We start from the raw sequence: 23,893 nt of genomic DNA on the forward strand, positions 1-23,893 counted from the left end.
TCACACAAGAAATAATTTTGTTTCAAAATGGTTACATAAATGAAATCATACAGTAAGAAACCTTTGTGGGGTGGATTTTTCACTCACTGTGAATTCCCAGGAGAGCCATCCAGGTTGTCGCGTGGATCGGTAGGTCTGCTCCTTCTTATTGTTGAGTAGTATTCCTGGGTATGGATACATGAGAATCTGATAACCATTCACCTGATAAAGAACGTTCTGGCTGTTTATAGGATCGGGCTGTTATAAGTACAAGGGCTATGAGCATTCATGTATAGATTCTTTTGTGAACGTGCCTTTCCCTTTCTCTGGGATAAAGACCCAAGAATGCAATCGCTGGGTTGTACGACAAACACATATTTAATTTTATAAGAAACCGCCAACTATTTCCAGTGTGGCTGTTCCATTTTACATCCCCACCGACACCTGTGAATGATCCAGTTCCTCTGCCTCGTAGCCAACATTTGATGTTGTTAAAATTATTTGGTTTAACCATTCTGATAACTGTGCAGTGATATCTCATTGTGGCTTTAACTTGCATTTCCGTGTGGCTAATGATGATGAACATCTTTTAATGTGCTTACACGCCTTCCGTGTGTCCTCTTTAGTGAAATGTCTGACTCTTTTGTACCAGCTCTGTTAGATGAATTGGATTTTTTTTTCCTGTTGAGTTTTGAGAGTTCTATTTTGTGGTTACCAGTCCTTTGTCAGATACAGGGTTTGCAATATGCGCTTTGGTTTCTCCAAGTCTGTAACTTATCTTGTTACTCCTCTCACCTGGGCTTTCACGGAGCACGAGACCTTTACACCGGGGCAGGTTCGATGTGTTAACTTTTCTGTTAGTGGGTTCTGTGTGTCTCAAGTCTAGGAACTCGTTGTTTATCCCAAATCCCAAAGGTTTTCTAGCATTTTTTTAACAAAACACTTACATTTTCATGGTTTACGTGTAAGCGCGTGACTCATCTCAGCTCCTTTCCGCACGTTGTGGATAGTTCATGCCGTGAATTGTTCTTTTGCCAACGGACATCAAGTTGCTCTGGTTCCATTTATTGAAAAGACTGTATTTCTAACATTGAAAAGCTTTTGTCCCTCTGTCAAAAACCTCTGAGCCTATTCACTGAAATCGATGCCCAGATTCTATGCTCTGCTTCGCTGATACTGTCTGTCTTTCTATCAACACCACACGGTCTTCATGACCATAGTCACATAGTCAGCCTTTGGACCAGTGGAGCTATCATTCCCACATAATTCTTTACTTTAAAGATCGCTTTAGTTATTTTAGGGCCTGTCCCTTCCCGTATCAATTATAGAATGAGCTTGTCCACGGGGCGCCTGGTTGAGTGTCCGACTTGGGGCTCGGGTCACGGTCTCACAGTCTATGGGTTCGAGCCCCGAGTCGGGCTCTGGGCTGACAGCTCGGAGCCTGGAGCCTGCTTCGGATTCTCTGTCTCCCTCTCTCTGCCCCTCCCCTGCTCACTCTCCATCGCTCTCTCAAAAATAAACAAACATTAAAAAAGAAAAAATAAAATAAAAAGAATGAGCTTATCCATGTCTCTCAGGAACCTCGCTGGAATTTTGATAGAATGAGATTAATTTCCTCCATTGGTAACCTGCTGGGAGCTTTCATCATGAACGAGTGTTGGATTTTGTCAAATGATTTTGCTTTGTCGATGTAAATGATTATACAATTTTTCTTCTTTAGTCTGTTAATGTGGTAGATTATAGTGATTGGTTTTCAAATGTGGAACCAGCCTTGTATATGTAGAATAAATCTCACTGGGTCATGGTATATAATCTCTCTCTCTCTCTCTCTCTCTCTCTCCCTCTCTGATTTTAGTAATGGTAATTCTGGCTTCACAACATCAGTTGAGAAGTGCAGTCTCTCCCATTTTGTGGAATAGAACTGGTGTTAATTCTTTAGATATTTAGTAGAATTTTTAATGAAGTCCCCAGGGTCTAAAGATTTCTTTGGGGGGAGTTTTATTCTATAATTTCAATGTCGTATATAGTTATAGGACTATTTAGGTGACATATTTCATCTTGGTTGGATTTTGGAATTTGTGGTATTTCAAGGAATTGGTCTATTTCTTTTAAATTGCACAATGTGAGTGTAGGTTTGCTCATATCATTCTGTTCTTACCTTTTCAAAGGCAGAATCTGTGGTGATATTCCCTATTTCATTCCTGACACTGATGATGTATTTCTTCTCTTTGGTTTTTGTCAGTCTTGACAAAAGGTTCACCACTTTTATGGACTTTTTTAAAGCAGTTTTTTGTTTCATTGATTTTTTTTCTATATTGTATTTTCAATTTCGTTAATTTCTGCTTTTTTTAAAAAATTTTTTTTTTCAACGTTTATTTATTTTTTTGGGACAGAGAGAGACAGAGCATGAACGGGCGAGGGGCAGAGAGAGAGGGAGACACAGAATCGGAAACAGGCTCCAGGCTCCGAGCCATCAGCCCAGAGCCCGACGCGGGGCTCGAACTCACGGACCGCGAGACCGTGACCTGGCTGAAGTCAGACGCTTAACCGACTGCGCCACCCAGGCGCCCCAATTTCTGCTTTTACCATATCTTTCCTTCTGCTATCTTGGGTTTATTTTGTTCTCTTTTTAGTTTATTGAGGTAGGAACTAAGATGATTAATTTAATTTTTTCCAAACATGAGCACTATTGCTGTAACTTTCCCCCTAACAGTGCTTTCCACACGTGCCGTGTACTTTTTATATGTTGCATTTTCATTTTCAAACAGTTCTACGTATTTTTGTCTCCTTTGAGACTTGCTCTTAGCCCGTGTGCTTAAGGGTTCTGCTTAGTGTCCACTTATTTATGCAAATGTTTATGCCGTGAATGCTTGAGTGTATTCTGATTAAACGATGCGGGGAAATGCAGCTAACCACAGTTTCTCACCGGCCCCGCTGCTCACAGCTAATGATACTCCGCTCTGTTCCTTGTGTACGTAGGTACATAATATAGAGGTACACTTAACATGTCTAAACACGGATGGGGGCTACTACATGCTTTTTCCATGATATACTTTTTTTTTTTTTTTTTAACATCACACCGTGTCTAAGACACAGTATTGCATCATATCCCGGCTGCCACTTTCATGACCGCATAAATACTTCATCGATGTATTTAATAGGATTTGAAATATTCTATCAATAGATATTTAGAGGGTTTCAAAATTTTTAAATTACAGATTGGGCTCTTGTAAGCATACGTGCATGGTGGAGCTTTATCATAAACGTTCATTCAACCCATCTTATTGTATCTCGGTACCCTCAGGGAAAGGAGGGGCGGGAAGGAAGAGCTTTGGGAACTCCTGACCACCCGGCCACTGGCTAGATGTCTGTCCTTAATGCAGACAGGGAGTCCTTCCTCTGTGCCAGCGTCTGCGGGTGTGTCCCACATCTGGGTCGTCTCATCTTGCTGCACCGATGTTGAAAGGGAAGCCTGGACACCTGCCTCGCTCACGATATGCAAGGCAAACATAAAATGTAATGTTTGGAGAAAAACCTGGCCCAATACCTCCAGTTCTCATAATGTCACAGAGTGGCATGTGGGCACAGCTGGTCACACCTTAGAAGGGGCTGCAGAAGTGACGCCCCCTCTGTATCGCTACCTGTTCGCCAAGATGTCGTGTGGGGGCCTCTGGCCGGAGAGGCGCCTTGCTGGTCTGAAACCTCACTGAGAAATTACACATAAGAGACTGACCTGTGGCCTGGGGAGCCTGCCCTCTGCCAGGGGTAGAGGAGGAACCTGCGGTCCTGTTTCTCCCCGGTGCTTAAAGACAGTTCGTGCACCATGATGGCATAGCCCCAAGTGAAGGACACCGCTTCTTGTGGGCTCAGAAGGACACGGGACTCTGTATTTAGGGCTACCTTTTAATGATTTAGATACAGCAACAGTCACTGCTTATCTGCAATTTAATAGTTTTAAGAAGTAAGTTTTTCTCTATATACTTTTGCTCACACACTGAGTCTGGACCCACACTCATTAAAACATGAGATGGTTCCCTTGTTCAAATGTATCCATATACATGCGTGAATTTCTTCAATATATATTTCCAAAAGTAGAGTTCTTAGGTCTAAAGTTTATATATATGTACATATATCACATTTACTAAATACATAAAATGTTCGATATATAAATTAATAGAATAATATTTAATATATAAGTCAATAATATATAAAATAATATATAATATAGAAAGAATTATATAATGATATAATAATTAATATAAATTAATTTATAAATAAAACACAAAATATGCATTTGTAAATATTCATTTATCATATACTGTATATACATAAACATATATATGCCAATTTTGAAAAATAGTATAATTTCTTGCTATTCCAATAGGCCAAAATTAACTAATTTGTGTTTTAAAATGTATTTGGGGGGCACCTGGGTGGCGCAGTCGGTTAAGCGTCCGACTTCAGCCAGGTCACGATCTCACGGTCCGGGAGTTCGAGCCCCGCGTCAGGCTCTGGGCTGATGGCTCAGAGCCTGGAGCCTGTTTCTGATTCTGTGTCTCCCTCTCTCTCTGCCCCTCCCCTGTTCATGCTCTGTCTCTCTCTGTCCCAAAAATAAATAAACGTTGAAAAAAAAAACTTTAAAAAAATGTATTTGGATATAAGTTATCTTTGGGTATATTTATTTGACATTTTGTATTCTTTCTACAAATGATCTATCCACACATTTTATCTGTATTTCTGTTGAGATTTTGTCTTATTTGTAAAGACTTCAGAAGATTTTTTAAGTATATGTATGCATTATTAAAGGTAGGGATGCAGTTGTAACTTTTCCAGGCAGTCGTACGTTTAGCGACTCGAACATCATTTATTAAATTGTCCATGTACCTCCCTCACTGATCTCAATGTCAATTAAATCATACACTAATTTTTGTATTCTATTTTGTATGTGTTTGTAGACACCCCATTACAGTGATGTATGTGTCCGGAATCAATAGCTATTTTTAAATCATATATCTATTTAAAATTTTTTTTTAACATTTATTCATTTTTCAGAGACAGAGTGAGGCAGAGCATGAACACGGGAGGGGAAGAGAAAGAAGGAGACACAGAATCCAAAGCAGGCTCCAGGCTTGGAGCCATCAGCACAGAGCCCGACGCGGGGCTCGAACCCACGAACCGTGAGATCGCGACCTGAGTCGAAATCGGACACGTAACTGACTCAGCCACCCAGGGGTCCCAACTGTATTTTTAAATTATAATTACATTTTAGTGTTTTTATTTGCCTTGTTGTTTTCTTTGAAAATATTTTCTTGGGGCGCCTGGGTGGCGCAGTCGGTTAAGCGTCCGACTTCAGCCAGGTCACGATCTCGCGGTCCATGAGTTCGAGCCCCGCGTCAGGCTCTGGGCTGATGGCTCGGAGCCTGGAGCCTGTTTCCGATTCTGTGTCTCCCTCTCTCTCTGCCCCTCCCCCGTTCATGCTCTGTCTCTCTCTGTCCCAAAAATAAATAAACGTTGAAAAAAAAAATTTTTTTAAAAAGAAAATATTTTCTTAAATAAATATACGTGCATTTCTTTTTCACGTAGCTTTTTTTTTTTTACGTTTGAAAGAGAGAGCATGTGAACAGAAGAGGGGCAGAGAGAGAGGGAGACAGGATCCAAAGCAGGCTCTGTGCTGGGAGATCATGACCTGAGCCGAAATCAAGATTTGGACCCTTAACCCACTGAGCCACCAGGGCACCCCCCCCCCATTACATTCCTTTTTATTAGAAAAACTTTTAATCCTTTCCTGTTCACGCTTTATTTGCTGTAGGCATCTGGTACAACTGCTTTTTGAGTTGAGATTTAGGGAATTTCCATCTCTGGGTTCATTCAGTCACTATTTTCATAATCATTCATTCTTTTCTCTCCAACATTGAGCCTCCTGAGACAAACCTCTTTTCCCAGACTTAGAAGGTGTACGTGTACATAGATCATTACCTGCTGAAACCGTAGAGGCATTAAAAACTAAAAGATAAGGGGGCGCCTGGGTGTCTCAGCCGGTTAAGCATCCAGATTCGGCTGAGGTCACGATCTCATGGTTCATGGGTTCGAGCCCCATGTTGGGGTCTGGACTGACAGCTCAGAGCCTGGAGCCTGCTTCGGATTCTGTGTCTGCCTCTCTCTCTGACCTACCCCATTCGTGCTCTCTCTCTCTCTCTCTGTCAAAAATAAATAAAATATTAAAAAATTTTTAAAAAGACGGTGTCTCCTCACCCTGCTTTCCACCTATGATACTGGCATTGCCGTCTGTCACACGCGCCAGTTTCCGGGAATGGTCTTTGACATTTCACTCATTTGAGAAGAGACAAAGACACTGTGAACAGGTAAATCTATACACACCTGTGTGTGTACGTGTGTGTACGTGGGTTCGTATATGCAGATATCCACACATATCACATTTATGATGCCGATTTTCCCCCCTAGGGAGAGAAATTGGATGGCAGGCAAAGACACAGGCATTTTAAAGCGTATCTGTTGTAACGCATTCCTCTAATCAAGTCACAATCTAAGGCAAATGAATTACATTCAGTTCAATTCAGTTCAGTTCAGTTCAATTCAATTCAATTAAAAACCACCTAAGACAAACAATTCTGGATGGGAGACAGGAGGATGGTTATTATAATGGTCTCTGTACTTTCATCTGTATTAAGATGTTTCTAAAGAAACACTCCAGATCAAAGAGCAGCCGAGCGTGAATAAGCAATGGGAACATTAACGATAAATAGGCCTGTGGATATAAAACAGGAAGGGACCCAAGAGCTGACGTCATTAAAATGTGAATGTGCAGCATGGTTTCACTTTCACAAGGTCCTCAAGAAGTTCGCGGGCCCTCCTGGAATTCCTAGTCCTAGATTTCTTTAAAGGATGCTTCCCGGCCAACCTCCGGTTTTTACCGCGCATGCAAATTCCAGCTCAAGAATTCAATCCAGCTGCTCCCAGAGTTCACCTGTCACTCCCCCTACACGCACGCAAGGCTGTGTCGTCTAAGAGGCAGCGGCTCGTTCAGCAAGTCCTTACTGGGCAAAGCGTCAGCGGAGAGAGTTTCCTCGTCGCATCTAGAGCCGAGACAACTGCGTCTCGAAGCAAACTCTTCCCTAAGAGTTTGGAAGAAATGCTTATTTCCTGAGGACAAGCTGCCAGAATGATGGTGCAAAGGACGCCACGGACCTTCTCTCAACAGCATCAATGGACACTGGTGGGAAACGTGTTTTAAAAATGATTCCGGGTCTCTGGAAACTGTCCTCAGGTCAACGCCAAATGCAAAAACCCCACATTCATCCAAGAGAATCTCCTAGATCTCAGTAGGCACGGCAAGGTCTGTGAGGCTTTCGTGATGGCTCTTCCCTCCCCCTTCACCCCTGGTTGGACGTGAGAGAAGCTGCTCTCTGAGCAGGGGTGGCCCGGAGGGTGGGGGCCCGGCTCCTACTCATTCCCGGTCAAGGGCTGCAGCGCCTTGGAGGCCAACTGCATTTCCCATTCCCTTCAGCTCGGTGTCGTGGACGCTAAATTCCAAGCAAGCGTGGCTGCGAGCTCAAGGCTTCCATCCTACACGCAGCCCCACCCGAAAAGATACTCAACAGTACTCGTCCTCTGGGAAATGCGAATTGAAACAGCAGTTTGGAAACCGCCGCACAGCTGGGGCCAACATTTGGAGCGCTGACGATGCCAAATGTTGGCAAGGATAAGGAGCAATTGAAACTCCCGTTCGCTGATAGTGGGAGTGCAGGACCGTGCAGCTAGTTTCTCAGTTTCTTACAAAATTGAACATCCTCTTATCCTACAACTCAGGAGTCATGCTCCCTGGCATTTACCCAAAGGAGCTGGAAACGTATATCCACACGAAAGCAGGCACACAGACGCGTTTGCTGCTGGACGCGTGATTGCCCAAACTTGGAGGCAAGCCGATGTTATTCGGTAGCCGAATAGACAGAGAAACTGTGGCACAGCCCGGCTATGAGATACCATTCGGCACTGAAAAGGAATTGAAGGACGAGGAGGAACCTTAAATGCAAATCACTAAGTGAACAAACCCGATCTAAAAATGCTACATACTGTATGAGTGCAAGTATCTGATATTCTGGAAATGGTGTTACCTATGAGGTCAGAAAAAAAAGAAGCCACTGTTTGCCAAGGGTTGGAGAGGAGGAACACATAGGCAAAACGCAGAGAATTTTTAGGGTAGTGAAACCATTCTATATGATACTATAGTAATAGAGACATGTTCCTATACATTTGTCCGAACCCATAGAATGTACAACATCAAGAGGGAACCCTAATGGGGCACCGGGGTGGCTCGGTCGGTTGAGTGTCTGACTTCGGCTCAGGTCATGATCTCACGGTTCGTGCTTTCGAGCCCGGCGTTGGGCTCTGTGCTGACAGCTCAGAGCCTGGAGCCTGCTCTGGATTCTGTGTCTCCTCCTCTCTCTGCCCTTCCCCCACTTGTACTCTATCTCTTTCTCTCAAAAATAAATAAACATGAAAAAATTTTTTAAAAAAGAGGGAACCCTAATGTAAGCTATTGATTTTGTGTCAATACAACGCTCAACAATTATAACAAATGTACCACTCTGTTTGGGGATGCTGAGCATGGGGGAGGCTATGCATAGCTTTGAAGAAAGGGAACAGGAGGTTAAAAAAAAAATCTGTAACTTTCTGTCAGTTTTTTGCTGTGAACCCAAGACAGCTCAAAAATATTGAAGCCTTTTTTTTAAAAAAGAGATAATAACCAATTCTTTATAAATGCTTCCAAAAAATGAGGTGAGATTATGTTCTAATTCATTCTATAAGGCTAGTACTACCCAGATTAAAAAACAAAACAAAACAAAACAACAAAACCCAGACAATTACAGAAAAAGTTACAGACCAATATATTTTCACAGATGCACACACAAAAAAACAACCCCAAAATCTAAAACAAAATACATGTACTAGCAAACAGAATCAAACAGCATGCACCATGGCTGTGTGGGACTCATCTCAGAATTGCAAGATCAATTTGACATTTAAAAGTCAATCTACTACATCAGATTAATTGAATAAAAGACGAAAGCTACATAATTATCTTAGTGGACATAGAAACTGCACTTTAGAATATCCAAACATCCCTATCATGATAAAGACACTCAGCAAGCAGGAGCGGACGAGAACATTCTCACCCTCAGAAAGGTGTCGACAGAAAACCTACCACTAACGTTATACTCAATCGTGAAAGACTAAATAATTTGCCCTACGGTCAGGACAAGGCATGGGCGTCCACTCTTGCCTATTCTATTCAATATTGTAGTGAATGTTCTAGCCAGAGTAATCAGGCAAGAAAATTAAATAAAGCCAGAGAGAAAAAGAAGCAGCTATCACTCCTTATAGATGACAATTATTATATATACAAAATCCTGGGGAACTCACTGAAAAGTTATTAGAAACAGTAAACAAGCTGAATCAAGGTCATAGTTAAAATATTGATACGCAAAAATCAATTTTATTGCTATCTATGAGCCGCAGACCCTCTGAAAATTAAGAGAACAATTCCATTTACAGTAGCATCTAAAAGAATATAATATTTAAAAACAAAACTAACCCCAGACGTGCAGGAAACCAGGATGATGCTGGAAATTATAAAATATTATTTAAGAAAATTAAAGAACGTCTAAATAAATGGAAAGACATTCTACGTTCATGGATTAGAAGACTATATTGCCGAGAAGATAGTACTTTTCAAACAGATACACACGTTTGACAAACTTCCTAACAAAATCTAAGCTGGGCTCCACAAAAATTGACAGGATAATCCTAAAATTCATCTGGAAATTCAAAGGACCCTGAGCAGCCAATACAATCTTGCAAAGAGAAAAAGACTCTTTCGAAAACTTGCGAAAAAGGCTACGGAAGTCAAAACGCCTTCTTAAATGGCACAAAGTTGTTTCCGAACAAAGAACTTCCAGCGGCCTTCTTCAGGTGTTATCTAGGCAACCATGCCTCAATCGAAGGTTTATAAATAAGCATGTTCTATACTGAAATTGTCCGGTATGTATTTATCCATGCAACCACTTTCCCCTCAGCTGAATATAATCACATATTTAAGGAAAAAATAACAGAATATCCTTGCCTTAGTGTGTACCAGCATCTCCACACAATGATCGAACATGCAAAGAACGAACCTTTCTCTTGCCAGCTGCCTTGTTGACCATCCGCAAGAGGTGACTAAGGTCCGTAGGGCCTGCAGCCTGTACCTGTACGGCCGTTGAACACAGGACACAGTCAAGGCATGGAAGGATCCCAAGGGTCCATCGGGAGATGAATGGATCAAGATGTGTTCACACACCATGGAATATGATTCACGAAGGCAAGACTTAGATCTTGCCACCCGGAAGAACACGGATGGACCTGGAGGGTGTTCTGCTAAGGGAAATAAATCAGGCACAGGAAGACAAGGGCCATAGGGTTTCACTTATACGTGGAATCCCAAAAACCAAACAAGTGAACAAAACTCAAGAGGCAGAAACAGACCTATAAGTACAGACAACAAACTGATGGCTGCCAGAGGGGGCTGGGGGCTGGGCAAAATGGATGAGAGGGAGTGGGAGATACAGGCTCCCAGGTATGGAATGAGCCCCGGGGATAAAAGGTTGTTAGTGGCATTGTCATCAGGTTGTATGGTGACAGACGGTAGCTAGGCTTGTGGTGAGCACAGCGTAACATATAGAATTGTTGGGCGGCGGGGGGGAGGGGGGGAAGGAACGGCAGACAACGTGCGTGATCCACAAACCTCCAATATTCACTATCTGGGCCTCTACGGGACACTCTTGTCAACCCCTGATGCACATTTCAAGCAGTAAATGTTGGTGTGGAATCATTTCTTTTTTTTTTTTTTTTTTTTTTTTTCAACGTTTATTTATTTTTTTGGTGACAGAGAGAGACAGAGCATGAACGGGGGAGGGGCAGAGAGAGAGGGAGACACAGAATCAGAAACAGGCTCCAGGCTCTGAGCCATCAGCCCAGAGCCCGACGCGGGGCTCGAACTCACGGACCGCGAGATCGTGACCTGGCTGAAGTCGGACGCTTAACCGACTGCGCCACCCAGGCGCCCCGGTGTGGAATCATTTCTAAGGCAGCTGCAATTTTTTTTTTCCCAGTTCTGAGCCTATAATTAATTCAAGAGGCCTTGCACACTGGTTCCTTCTCTCGGAACCCATAGGAAAAAGCCTGGCCAGTCGGCCAGAGGATGGGAAAAGAGAGAGTCAAGAGCCCCAGCCCACCGACAGCTCACCTCCAGACACATCAGAAAGCCCAGCCAATTTGGGGGGGCCGGGGGGCTCTGTCCGTCAAGTGTTTGACTCTCGACTTCAGCTCACGTCATAATCTCACGGTCGCGAGACTGAGCCCTGCATGAGGCAGCCTGCTTGGTAACACGTTTGGGCACCAAGTTCAGAGCATCGAGTGAGTACATATCGTTATATACAGCTAACCTTTCATTGTCACCCTGTCCTTACTCTGCTTTGGTTTTCTTCCCAGCGTGGGGAGGAAAACTTCTCCTCGGCCACCTTATGCCTGATGATCAGGAACACACGGATGAGCTGACGAGAGATGGTCTAACAGCTGAAGTTACAAAGTTGATTCGCACAAGGGTGGGAGCTCACAAAAGAAGTGGCCCCCCAAGCAGCGAAGGGTAATGTCCCAGCTTAGCAAAAATGGGAAGGTTCAGGGCTTCAGTAGGGAAGTTCAGATAAGCCTTCTTTCCTCATCGGCTGTCAAGACAGCCGGTCCCCTCAAGCGCATGTTTCGGATTTCGTTATGGGCCCCATCCTCGCACACACACGCCGGCAGAAGATACGCTGAGAAGTCTGAGTGGGACTTTATTTGGAAACAGAGTCGTTGCAGGTGTAATCAGGTAAGATGAGGTCGTGTTGGACTAGAGTGGACCCCAAACCCAACGTAAGCAGAGTCTTCAGAAGAAAATGGCCATGTGAAGACAGAGACCCACGGGAGAGTGCCACACGGTAATGGCGTAGAGATCGGAGTTATGGGATGCACAAGGAACGCCAGAGATGGCCCACGAATGATTGATGGCTGGGAAGTGACAGGGAAGGGTTCCCCTACACAAGGAAGGATCCCCTTCCAGGGGGAGCATGACACTGTCGACACCTTGAGTTTAGACGTTTAGCCTTCAGAAGTGGAGGCTGACTTTCTTCTCTTTTGAACCACGGAGTCTGTGGTGCTCTGTTTTGGTAGCTCCAGGAAACTAAGTCACAGCATGGACCACTAGGTTATGTCACAGGTGTGTCTGCTGACTCCCTCCATGACTCGAATGTGAGTTCTGACCGAGGGTGCGGGCACCACAAGGAGGGGGTGGCTCCCGGTAACAACGGCCAACATTACTGAACACTTCCCAGGTGATAGGCGCTAACGCTAAGGGCGTGACGTGTATTAAGTTATTAATCAGCAGAACAACCCAGGAGAAAGATACCATTTTTGTTCCCATTTGCAGGATGCCAAAACGTACACCGAGAGCATAAGGAACTTTCTCAGAATCACGTAGCCTGTAAAAAAAACCCAAAGCTAAGATTCAAACCCAGGCAGCTAGATGCCGGAGCTCGTGCACAGGAAGGGATGGGCTCTCTGACACATTCTCCTCGTCTGCTACCCTTTGTCTCTCCGCTGTCTTTGTTGGCCTGTTCCCATCATCAGAATCTGCCTCATGTTAATGTCTCTTCGTTATTCAGCAGCCCTCCTCATTTGCATCTCATTACAGGCTAGAAAGGGACCCATCTCCTAGGAGACAGGAAGTGGTTCTGTGCGGTTTCACCAACGCTTTATATGCTTCAGAACCTTCTCTGGCTGCAGTGTTGAACAGGGGGGTGCCAATGTGTCCCTGAGACTGACAAACCTCCTTATACCTACCCTTGAAACCTCCAACATAAGACCTTTATTAGAACAATACATGAGTAGTATTATTCCTATATTAATGTGTGTATTAAAATTAGACACGGTTCACACACGTAGAGGATAATTTCATAGAGTCAGCCGACCAGGTGGCTCTCGGTTCTAGGATTTTGTGATCCCCCTTCCGCCCAACCGAAAGCAGGAAAGAATGTTATAATTAATTAATTTTTATTTTGAGATCATTTTAGGCTGACAGATCCGTTGTGAAGATGGTTGGAGAGTGGTCATGGCCCAGTGTGGTGACCAGCAAATACTCCCTTTCAAAAGCAGATGTAAGTGTTAAGGGAAAAAGATCTTGAGAAACCACCATTTCGGTGCCCTGGAAATTGACAAGGTGCTCAGTTTTGAGTAAGGATGGTGGTAATCGGTGGCATTCTGGCCTGGAGATGCTCTGATCCCTCGAATCCAGATCGTGGAGGTTCTGCTAAGGCAGGTTGTTCAGAAGGGTCCTCAGCCTCTCTGCCATGCTGGAGGACGGTCCCTCAGAGTGGAGCGGTGGGTGACGCCCACAGGTAACGGCATCGGGTTGGGAGTAACCTTTCAGAGGTGGATGAGTAGAGGGCGGCCCGCTGTTCTCTCTCTGAGCCTGAGGTCGAGGACATGGTTGGGAAACACATATTCCTGGTTCGGACCGCATATTTCTGCCATGGAGACCAGAGGCCCCGAGGTATTCACGCACTCCTGGCTGAGCCTGGGGCTACACACTTGCACGTGGGAGATTCCACAGGACCCCATGGAAAGTGAAGCCCTGGTCGACTTGAACTTTGAACGTGCCCCCCTGTCTATACTCACAGCAGCTGCACGCTGCAGCAGGTGCAGATTATCTTGACCCAGGAGAGTTACTAAACAAACAAACAGCATCATAAATGACCTTCAAGAAGATTCAGAGCCGGTACAGCGTGTTATCTAAAATGTCTACCTTTCAACAGAAAGTTACAAGACACGCAATGAAATGGAGACGTTTAACCAAGGTGACAACGGCGACGTTGGTGGTGGTAGAGGTGAATGGTCAACAGAACCTTCTCTGAACAACAACCCATTGTTGGAGCCAGTAAACAAAAGACTTCGGAGTAGCTCTTATAAATATACTAAGAGAAGTAATGGAAATCAACTTTATAGAACTTAAGGAAAGTGGGACAACAATGAATCAAGAAACACAGATTTCATAAAGCTGTAGGAATTATTACAAAGAACCAAATGGAAATTCTGGAGTTGAGAAGTAAATAACCTGAAATGAAAAATGTACTTAGAGGGGCTCAACAGAAGACGTGAGGTAGTGGAAGAAATAATGAGTAAAGCTAGAGCCAGGTTGGTCAAAATTATTCCATAGGAAGATCAGAGAGGGAAAGGAGAGAAAAGGTAAAAAGAAAAAAAGTATATGAAGAAACAATGACTGACCGCTTCTCAGTTTTGATGAATATGTATTAATCTGCACACACAGGACGCTGAGCAAGCCTCAGTGGAAAGATTCACATACTGCATGGTTCCATTTTTATGAAATATCTGTAAAAAGCAAACTTATAGACACAGAAAGCAGACCAGTGGTTACTTGGGTTGGGGATGGGAGCAAAGACTGACCAAAAGGGACGCGCGGAGCATTTTAGACACTTACCTGTCTAAGACTGGGTTGTGTTGTTGATGTTTGGACAACCCAAAGTAACGAAGACCTTTAAGGTGAACACGTAGAGTGGGTGGATTGTTGGGCATGTGTCTTGTTTATATATTTTTTATTTTTTATGGGTTATGATGTTTGATGTCTTTTAAAAAAACACAACTTTTTGGCTACGGAGAGATTGCCCCTCCCCGGACTACCCAACACTTAAAGGCACCGAAGGGCCCAGCACTCAGTGCCCCTGGAGGCAACGCTCTTCTGTCTTCTTCGTGCCAGGGCAGGTGCCCGGCAGCTAGGGACACCCCTGTGGCTTTGATCCCACCGATGCTATTCAGACTAGCTAGTCCTAAACAGTTCACCCTGCCCCGCCTTGCCTTTCCCATGGCAACTCCACAAAAGCCATGGCCCGGGCTCTCACCTCGGTCCTGCCCCCTCCGCGTCCCGAACGATTCCGGTGCCTCGCCATTTGCCTGCTGTCCTTAGGACCTGGGAGTATAACGAACTGTGTTTTCCGGAGTGTCTCCTGAATCTCCTCTCATGGCTGCCTTTGAGCCACCCTCACACAAAAGAACACAGAACGGTATGAACACTGTTCAAATTTTTAAAATACGACAACATAAGATCCACATATTACAAACAAAACTAAGATACGTTACAGCTTTCCAGGCCTGCTTACAGAAACGTCCTCATTGGAACCTCCTACTGCATAAGCTAGAACACCGTGGGAAGAATTCTGGCCTCGGACTCGTAACATGAGCAAAAACACTTGTATCGTTTTCTATTTATATAACATTGGCTAACTCACCTCACCTCTGAATCAGTTTCCCATTCTTTAGGTGAAATACGAACATGCGTAAAGCATCCCAAACAGCGCCTGACCCAGTGATCAATACCGATACCCCTCGCTTTTACATTTGGCCCTGAGATTATGTTTTGAGGGCCCCTCGTACAGGATATGACGGTGGCGGAGGTCAGCGAATGCCACTTCTCCAGGTTTACGTATCTGGAACATGCGTCGCCATCACCATCTTCTCTCGAGCCATTTTTCCCCCGCTCGCTCCCTCTCCGGAAACTGCACCCATCGCTCCGCCGCTTGGGCTCATTAGACACCGGTGAGGAGACTCCCCGGATCTGTGCTGTTGCGTAACTCTGTCTACACACCTGCCTGGCACGGTCAGCGCTACTCCGCTGACTGTTTCCACGCCTGTCGCCACGACTGGATTTCACCTCCGGGAAAGCACGGGCCGGGCTGCACTCTACTCCGTGTGCTGGACGCACCCCCCCCCCCACTACCCCTGCCCTACCGTGTGAGTTCAGTAAGCGTGTGGGCATCTAAACCGAGCTGGCGTGCTCAGACATGAAGGGATTTTTACAGACGAGACCGGCAAGGTCACCTAGACCAAAAGTGGCATCAACTCGTGGAACCTGTGGAAGAGCCTTTCAGAAGTGAACCATCGTTCGATGGGTGACAGTCGAGCGACGCTTTATTCCAGGCACTTTGCATCACAGTATTTGGTTTTTGAAACAACCCAGAGAAAGGGTTGTTTGCACCACTTCACGAACTCACAGAAACTACATTTGTCTATTCATGGTGACCTGGTGAGGAGGGACGAAAGCCAAGATTTGTCCCTGGAACCCTCTGAGGTTGAGATCACTCACCGCCTTTGCATGCCGTCCTTACTCCATAAACACGAACCCCCTTTCCATGTGAGGCACGCCCCGTGCTGTGCCCTTTTCTGAGGGCCACTCACTGCACGGATAGACTGCCGTCACTCAGGTCAGGTTAACTTGTCCCAGATGAACTGAGTCATCAGAACGCACACCGGGTTCCAACCAATATGGGCAGCACCGAGTGTGGCCTTGACCTTGCAGGCTCCCATGTCACCTTCGCTCTGGGACAGAGAGGCTGTGCCCGTAGGTCCCTTGGGACGTTTTTCCTGTGTCGTTCACCATCTCCGTGTGCATCAGCCTCTGAAGGGAATGGAAGCTTGTGGAAGCCACCTGTGTGAGGCTTCTCAGCTCTACCCCGTGGGTTCTATTCCTGTTTCCCCTGCTGTGGTTCACGATTTCGTCACCTCCTGCGTGGGCTCTTCTCTCTCAGTCCCTCAGTTAGCTCTCTCTCCCAACTCAGGAAGCTCTGGCTCAACAGCCCCCCCCCCCCCCGTGACTTTAAAACATTTTGCTCTCATTTATCCACAAAGACTCCCTCAAACACCCATCCCACCCCCTGCTCTCTGCCAGCCCCACCGCCCCTCCTCACGTCCTCACCTGCCCCCTAGTCGGATGCGATGGCATCTTCTCTGCTTCTTGAGAGCAGCTGGTGGGTTGCGGTATGGCTGATCGTGTTGAGTCCAATGTGTGTGTGCACCAACATCTCCCTCTCTTAGAGAGAAAGGTCTCCAAAGAAGGGTCATGTTTTCAGTCCTGCACGGTGCCCACGATGAGGAGCCAGAGGCCACACCTTTGTAGGGGGAGAGCGACCCGGTAAGTAGGTGGAGAGACACCGTGTCATGCTTTCCAATGCCAGCGCATCTGTTTGCTGTAGAACCGGATTTTCACATTCTAGAGATGCTTCTCCTCCCACGAAATCGGATTCGCACCCACCCACTAGTGTAGGGGAACCGGCATCTGCCATTCCCTCTGCAGATCGTCACTTCCCGCGTGGGTGGCCGTGCGCTAACCGGGGCACCGTCCCTGGCGTTCCGGCCCTGTCCCGGGGGGTGTTTTCTGGGCTGCTGGTGCGGACTGCGGCCAGCTCACCTGGGAGGACATCTCTGCCCTGTGAGTCCAACGCGCGTGGGAAATAGAAAGGATCTCATTTTTGCGTTGGATCCAAAGTGAGTTCTCCAGCTTCACTCCACCAGCTGTGGAGCAGATATTTTAATCCTTGACATTTGCACGTGTTTGTTCACTTGTCAGAATCTGAGGGGAGGAGTGAGGGAGGAACCCCAACACATGTCAGAGAATTTTTCAAACATCTTGATTGCCATAGGACAGGAAGACACTGTCTCCAAACTACTTGCAATGATATTTGTCTGTACGGTTTGGAATTCTATAGGGTTCCTCTTCAGCAAAAACGATCACCTGAAGAGTTATTTTGGGACCTGAAATGGGAAGAGGAGTGTTCTATTCTGACACGCGACAGACCCGGAATTTCCATTTTGTGTCCCAGCTGATCACAAAGTGTCATGGCTAATTGCGCAGATACGGGTCCTCGTGCGCACACGTTTAGTTCCGTGGGATGCCAGGTGCATGATTAGCTGGCCTTCGTCAAGTTCACGGCAAAGCAGACATAACCCTGGCTGGAGATCAAAGAAATGCCTTTTCAGACACTTCTCTTTAGCACCTCGCTGACACACGGACGGTGGGCATGCGGGAACATGTTACGGGAAATCAGAGCTTTGCTTCTTGAGCTGACCAGACCCTCCGTTTCTGCAGGTGAGCCTGCGCCCTGATTTTCACGGTCGTCTCCTGGACTGCTATCCTGCGTCCACAGTGTCACATGCATTGAAATAGTACTTGTTTCGGGACACTTGAGGTATACAAATGTCACACTGGTTTCTCGGGGGACGTGCATCCCTGGAGTTGAGCCCGCGATTTGCGGCTTATTTATTACCTGTGAGACCTTGGGCAAAGTATTTAATCTCACTGTGCCTCAACAGCTTCCTCTGGAGAATGGGAATCATCGAAGAATTTTTTCATATGTCTTTTGCGAGAATGAAAAGTAGAACTGTCATGTTATCTGCCTAATACACGGTACACAGTAAACAATGCTTGTATTTCTTGCTGCTCTGGGTTTTTTTGTTTTTTTGGATTTTGTGGGTTTTTTTTTTTTTTTTTTTTGCTGTGAAATCCTTTTTTGCAGAAAGCCTTATCCTTGACAAATCTCTAGACGTGCACTCCCCAGATCTTTACGGACTTTCCTCATTCACCAGTCTGCCTACGTAAAATGAGTCCCTAAATCTTAATTACTGGAGTCATAACGAAACTCTCATTGTTCTGAGTAGTATTTTTATCCCTGATTTACAGTTGCTATTAATAAGTCAGACTTATTACACGCATTTTTCTTGGCCCCCAGCTTCACCGTGTTACGGGGCTGGATGACGGAGGAATCCACAACGACGAAGAGAAAAGCGAGCGGGAGGAGGGAGAGAACCGCACCGTCTCGCACATCAACGTGGGCTCCGTTCTTGGGTTTACGTAGACTCGGCAAGATCATCTTAAGGAGAGTTGGAGCAGATTCTTCCAAATGTGCGGTGCCGTTGGCCGTCTTTGGGAAATAAGTAAAAGCCAAAATTGAAGTGGCGATGTTGGACCTCGTGTTTCTTCTTCTGCCGGGAATGTTTCTATCATCTGCCTGTTAAGACAAAGTTGTCTGCGTGCTTCCTTAAGAGATCTCTTTCTATCCCCCATTTAAGAAGTGCTTGTCATAAAGGGATGCTGCATTTTACCAAATGGTTTTCACATCCTTACAGAAACTTAACAAGGCTTCTTTTTAACCCCGCGTGGAGTTGGGGCTGAGTAATCCCTCACAGGGAACCGTAACGCGGACGTCGATGGCCCCAGTTCTCCCCCAGAAAGAACAGCCAACGCTTTGTCCCGCTTCCCTCCTTGCTTTCTCTTAAAGACGGTACAGTTACTGCTGGTGACATCTCTTAACCGACCCCATTCCTAGCTCCTCTCTCTCCACGGGGGACCCCTCCCCAACAACCGTCCTTTCTTCTTTTGATGACATCGTGGACTTTAACCACATTGGTCAGTTTGTATTCACATAAACTGTATCATCCCGTGTGGCTATTAGCTATTCGCCCTTTCTACCTTTGGGTTAACTTGGACAGCACGCTTTGTGGGAAAACATCTATTTCACATAGATTCACAAACGTGTTCCTACAATTATCAAAAAACCTCATTGTCTTACAATTTGACTGCGCCATAAAGAATGACCTTTATTATTTCTGAAGTTTTTTTCTTTTCTTTTTAAACGGATCGTCGACGGTTTCCTCTTTGTACTTAATCACTTCAAACAAATGAAGTGTGTGCTTTCATTGTTTTAAGTTTATGTATTTTATTTCGAGAGACAGAGAGGGAGAGAGAGAATCCCAAGCAGGCTCCACGCTGGGAGCACAGAGCCTGACGTGGGGCTCGATCCTGTAAACCGTGCGATCATGACCTGAGCCGAAATCAAGAGTCAGATGCTCAACCAACGGAGCTGCCCAGGCCCGCCCCTAAACTTTATATTTTTAAATAAAACTCTCTGCATTTTCTCTACTATTTCCTTATTTTTGGCGTTCATCTGTGTTAAGTATTCTACTTTTTTCTGCTTATTTTATTTTCCTGATGGTCTGTCACTGGCCTCGGCTAGTGCTAGAAGATCACAGGGCTCCAGGGGTCCCCTCCCTCACTGCCTCTGGTGCAGGGAGGCCCTTCCAGGGTCCCCTGCCTGTAGCCCCATGGCCCTGTTGCACTAGATGAGGCCAGTGGGAGAAAAAGCAAGAGTCCAGTGGTCACTTCTGCCCAGAAAAATAAAATGACACTTAAAAAGAAAATGGATACTCTAAATAGCAGCTTACGTGTCCGAAGGAGGAATTCACGGAGCAAGAAATAGATCTGTGAAAACTGCCTTGTTTCGTCAGAGACGAATTATAAATAATAAAAGTCAGGAGGCATAGGGGATAGAAGAAAAGGGGCAATGTAGCTCCGGTCGGGAAAGAGCAATATTTCTAGCAATAATATCAGAAAATGTTCCAGAGCTAATGAAAGACAAGTACCTTTCAGTTTGACAATTCTCTCTTCTGTCTGGATTTTAGCAGTAAAATGGATTTTCCTAACCAACATCTCTGTCAGAATGCGCAGCTACAAGGTTCTTTCCATTTTTTTTCAGGAGTGTACAATTAAAAAGGGGAGTACGTTCAATCAGTGTTCATTGCCCCTAAAGGCACCCTTTGATGTTCACCCTCTTGGGGGTCAGCGGTGGTGCAGGTGGGGAGAGAGGCGGAGGGGGCTCACCTCTTGCCAGCTGGAGTGTTCTTCCTGCCCGATTTAGAGCACCAGCAGGTTCCTTTGTGGAAAGTTTTATGGGCATTTCAGGGAGATATTTATAATTTTCCAGCGCAGCCCCAGGCTGCATCGTGATAGTGTATTGGGGCCAAGGTTTTATCAAGCTTTGGTATTTTGGGCAGATTTCAAGTTAGAACACCGAGAAACGATTTTTACCCGCTCGCGATTAAATGTGTCCCTAATCGACAAATATGTGTCCGTGAAAATGACAGAAGTTTAATAAGATCTAGCTTTCAGGCTTTAGTCATAGAATTATTTGCATTTCCCCTTGTGAAAGTGCCTTGACTTTCTTCAAAGCTAAACCTTGTTCTTTCTCAAAACAAGATTTCCCTACTAAATACTAAAGACTAAATACTAAGTGACAAACATGTGAATGAGCAAAGCCAGCTCAGGACAATGGTTAGAGTTTCCAGTAGATGTGATTGTATTACCAATAATTACCAAAATAAATGATTTCAGCTGGTGCTTGCCAGACCTGATCGACGTCAACACTTGGGGCTGTTGGTCCCCACTTCAGACCATCTGAATCAGAACCTCTGAGTGGCAGGAACCAAGAATTTTTGTTTTGAATGAGGTCCGCATGATTGCCAAGGTCAACGGGGTTCTCAAAGTTGGTGTTTACCGGGTAGCACTTAAAGAGACCGACGGTCAGGCCACACTCCAAACCAGTGAAACTACAATTTCAGGAAATGGGGGTGCCTGGGTGGCTCCAACACTTGATATCTGCCCAGGTCATGACCTCCGGGTTCGTGGGTTCGAGCCCTGCATCGGGCTCTGCACTGACAGTGTGGAGCCTGCTTGGGATTCTCTCTCTCCCTCTCTTTCTGCCCTTTCCATGCTCTCTCTTGCTCTCTCTGAATAAATAAATAAACTTAAAAAAAAAAAAAAGAATTTCAGGAGATGGGACCCAGGCATCAGCATTTCAAAAGCTCTTCCCATGATTCCAATGTCTCAAAACCCCGAGACCCGCACACAGAGTACAGCTGTGGGTTCAGGGACACTTTCAACACCTATTACCATCAAGCAACAATGACAAGATAGCTTGTCAGCCTCCAGAAGCAAGACAGGCACATTTCTGCAACTAATGTATTTACGTTTTCTTTAAAAAGCATATGCTTTTAACTTTTTAGTTTGTCTCCTAGTCATCCCACCCACTGGATGTTTTTCCTTTTCTTGTAAAGTTTATAAGGCCATCTATTAAAAATCTACAACTTATTCTCTCTTAGGTGTACATTTATAACCCACCCGGTCAACAGCCCGACTTCTCCTAGGAGCAATCAAAGAAAGGAAACGTTAAGTCACTGATTATGCTTCAGCTGAAAGATTAAATTACTAAAATAATTAACAGTCATCGAAGCGTTTGTAAAAGCTTTCTGAAGTGGAGTTTTAAGGGAGACGCAGAGAATCACAAACATCCAGGCACAGTTCGAAATCCTGTTCATGTTAAAGAATAACTTTCAAAAGAAAAATCGTGGCTGCCCGGCCCGCAAACATAAAATTCGTGCATGTCAAAGATTTTATTCAACCTACCGGTTAATGAGGGACCTGATAAGATTGCAAAGCTGGTTCAAAGACCTAGCTTTCTCTTTGAAGAGCAGGCTTTTCAAAGGCCATTTGGCAAAGGCAGTTAGTCTGAGATGTGGAGTTAGATATGAGACTCGCTAACACCTTACTGGTCAGTAAACTATACTCTTGGGGGTTGTTTTCTCTAGCAGACAGAGCATGGGCATCTCTAGAGGTCAGATATGTACAAGTGAACAGTGGTCTCGCGAAGTCTGTGACCCTTAGCTAGCCGTGACCAAAGCCCCCTCCTCACGAAATGCCTGGCTGGGCCTGTTAAAATTGGCTCCAAATGGGATCAAGAGGCCCAGCCTTTATATTTTTGTCTTACGTTCAAGTTTCAAATCATTTTTCTCTTTCTCACTATTCATCTCAGCCCCGATGTATTTTATTTTCGTTAAGCTACTCTAAATGGAAGCGTTTCACAAAGTTAAGACGGTGAAGCATGTGTCTTGAGACTAATAACATACAGCCCACAACTCACGTCATGGACTGATGGCCGCACTCTTTGGGCCCTGACTTGGCCTTAAACTTCTCAACAGAGCTCGAAGCAGCCCCTACCTGCTGCCCATAGTCAGACTCGGTAAGGTGACCCAGCCTCCTCTGCACAGTTTTGACCGGTTAAGACCCGGGTGGGGAGCACCCTGGCCCTGATGGAGCTGACCACCCTGATCAGCCACCCGCCTATTGCCCACTCCGTTTGAGGAAGCTTGCATCTGGATGGAACCGAGCTCAGGGGGGCCGACTTCGGGCTTCTCCTGGCCACTCTCCTGGAGCCCCCTCCTGGGTCCTGCAGCTTGGGGGGCACAGAGGGAGAGGAAACATGCAGGTGCTCAAGAAGACTGGCTCTAGAATCTTCCACCTCTAGCTGATTCTGTTCTGTACCGGGACGTGACCTTCCTGATGGGTGGCTGAGCTGCCCGAGGACTTCGCTTTCTTAGGAACATTTTAGAAAAACTGGCTAAAATACTACTTTATAATAATAGGTAGGCGACACTTAAATATTCCTTAGGAATAAAAGATAAATTATTTTTAAAATTTAAGACCACAATTGATTTGTGTTTTGTTTTGTTTTGCTTCATCCAACTTACTCATTACTGTTTGTACGCTTTGCTGCTCCTGGCGTAAGACGCTTTGGGGTCAGATCGTTTACTGACCAAGTATCGACGTGAAGTTATAACGGGGGCTTGGTGTGCCCTGAAAAGGTGAGAAGCTCCTTGTAGAGTGAGGTGTGTTTGGAGAGAATGTTCCAGCATTCCAGTAGCCCAAATTGCCTCTGTCCACCCCCTGCTCCCTCACTAAATCCCTTGTTCTTGTCCCTTGTCTCTGTCCTTCTTCCCCTTCCTCCCACCCTTCTCCCCTGCTTTGATCTCACACCAGCCCTCCATGACCTTAGATTCTTTCCCTCTCCATCACCCCTCCAAGTTCCCAGGCCCTTTCTGTGACTCTCCTTCCCCTGGCATTAGCCTCTTCTCTCCGCTCCTGCCTGCCCTGCCCTTGCCCCAGTGCCTCTCTTCTTCCAGAACCTTTCTGAGCCTTCCCTAGCTTTGCCTGTAGGAGCACACGCATTCCATCTCCGACCCAGACTGGATCCACTCAGACGTCTGTTTAAGCCACTTGGGAGACTCTCTTGCCCACGCAGAAACTTGCAAAGTTAAAGATTTCTCCATTAACCATAGGACAATAGACAATCCACCCCCATTTAAGCCT

Source organism: Prionailurus bengalensis, chromosome D4 (assembly GCF_016509475.1).
Source record: "Prionailurus bengalensis isolate Pbe53 chromosome D4, Fcat_Pben_1.1_paternal_pri, whole genome shotgun sequence".
Taxonomy (NCBI): domain Eukaryota; kingdom Metazoa; phylum Chordata; class Mammalia; order Carnivora; family Felidae; genus Prionailurus; species Prionailurus bengalensis.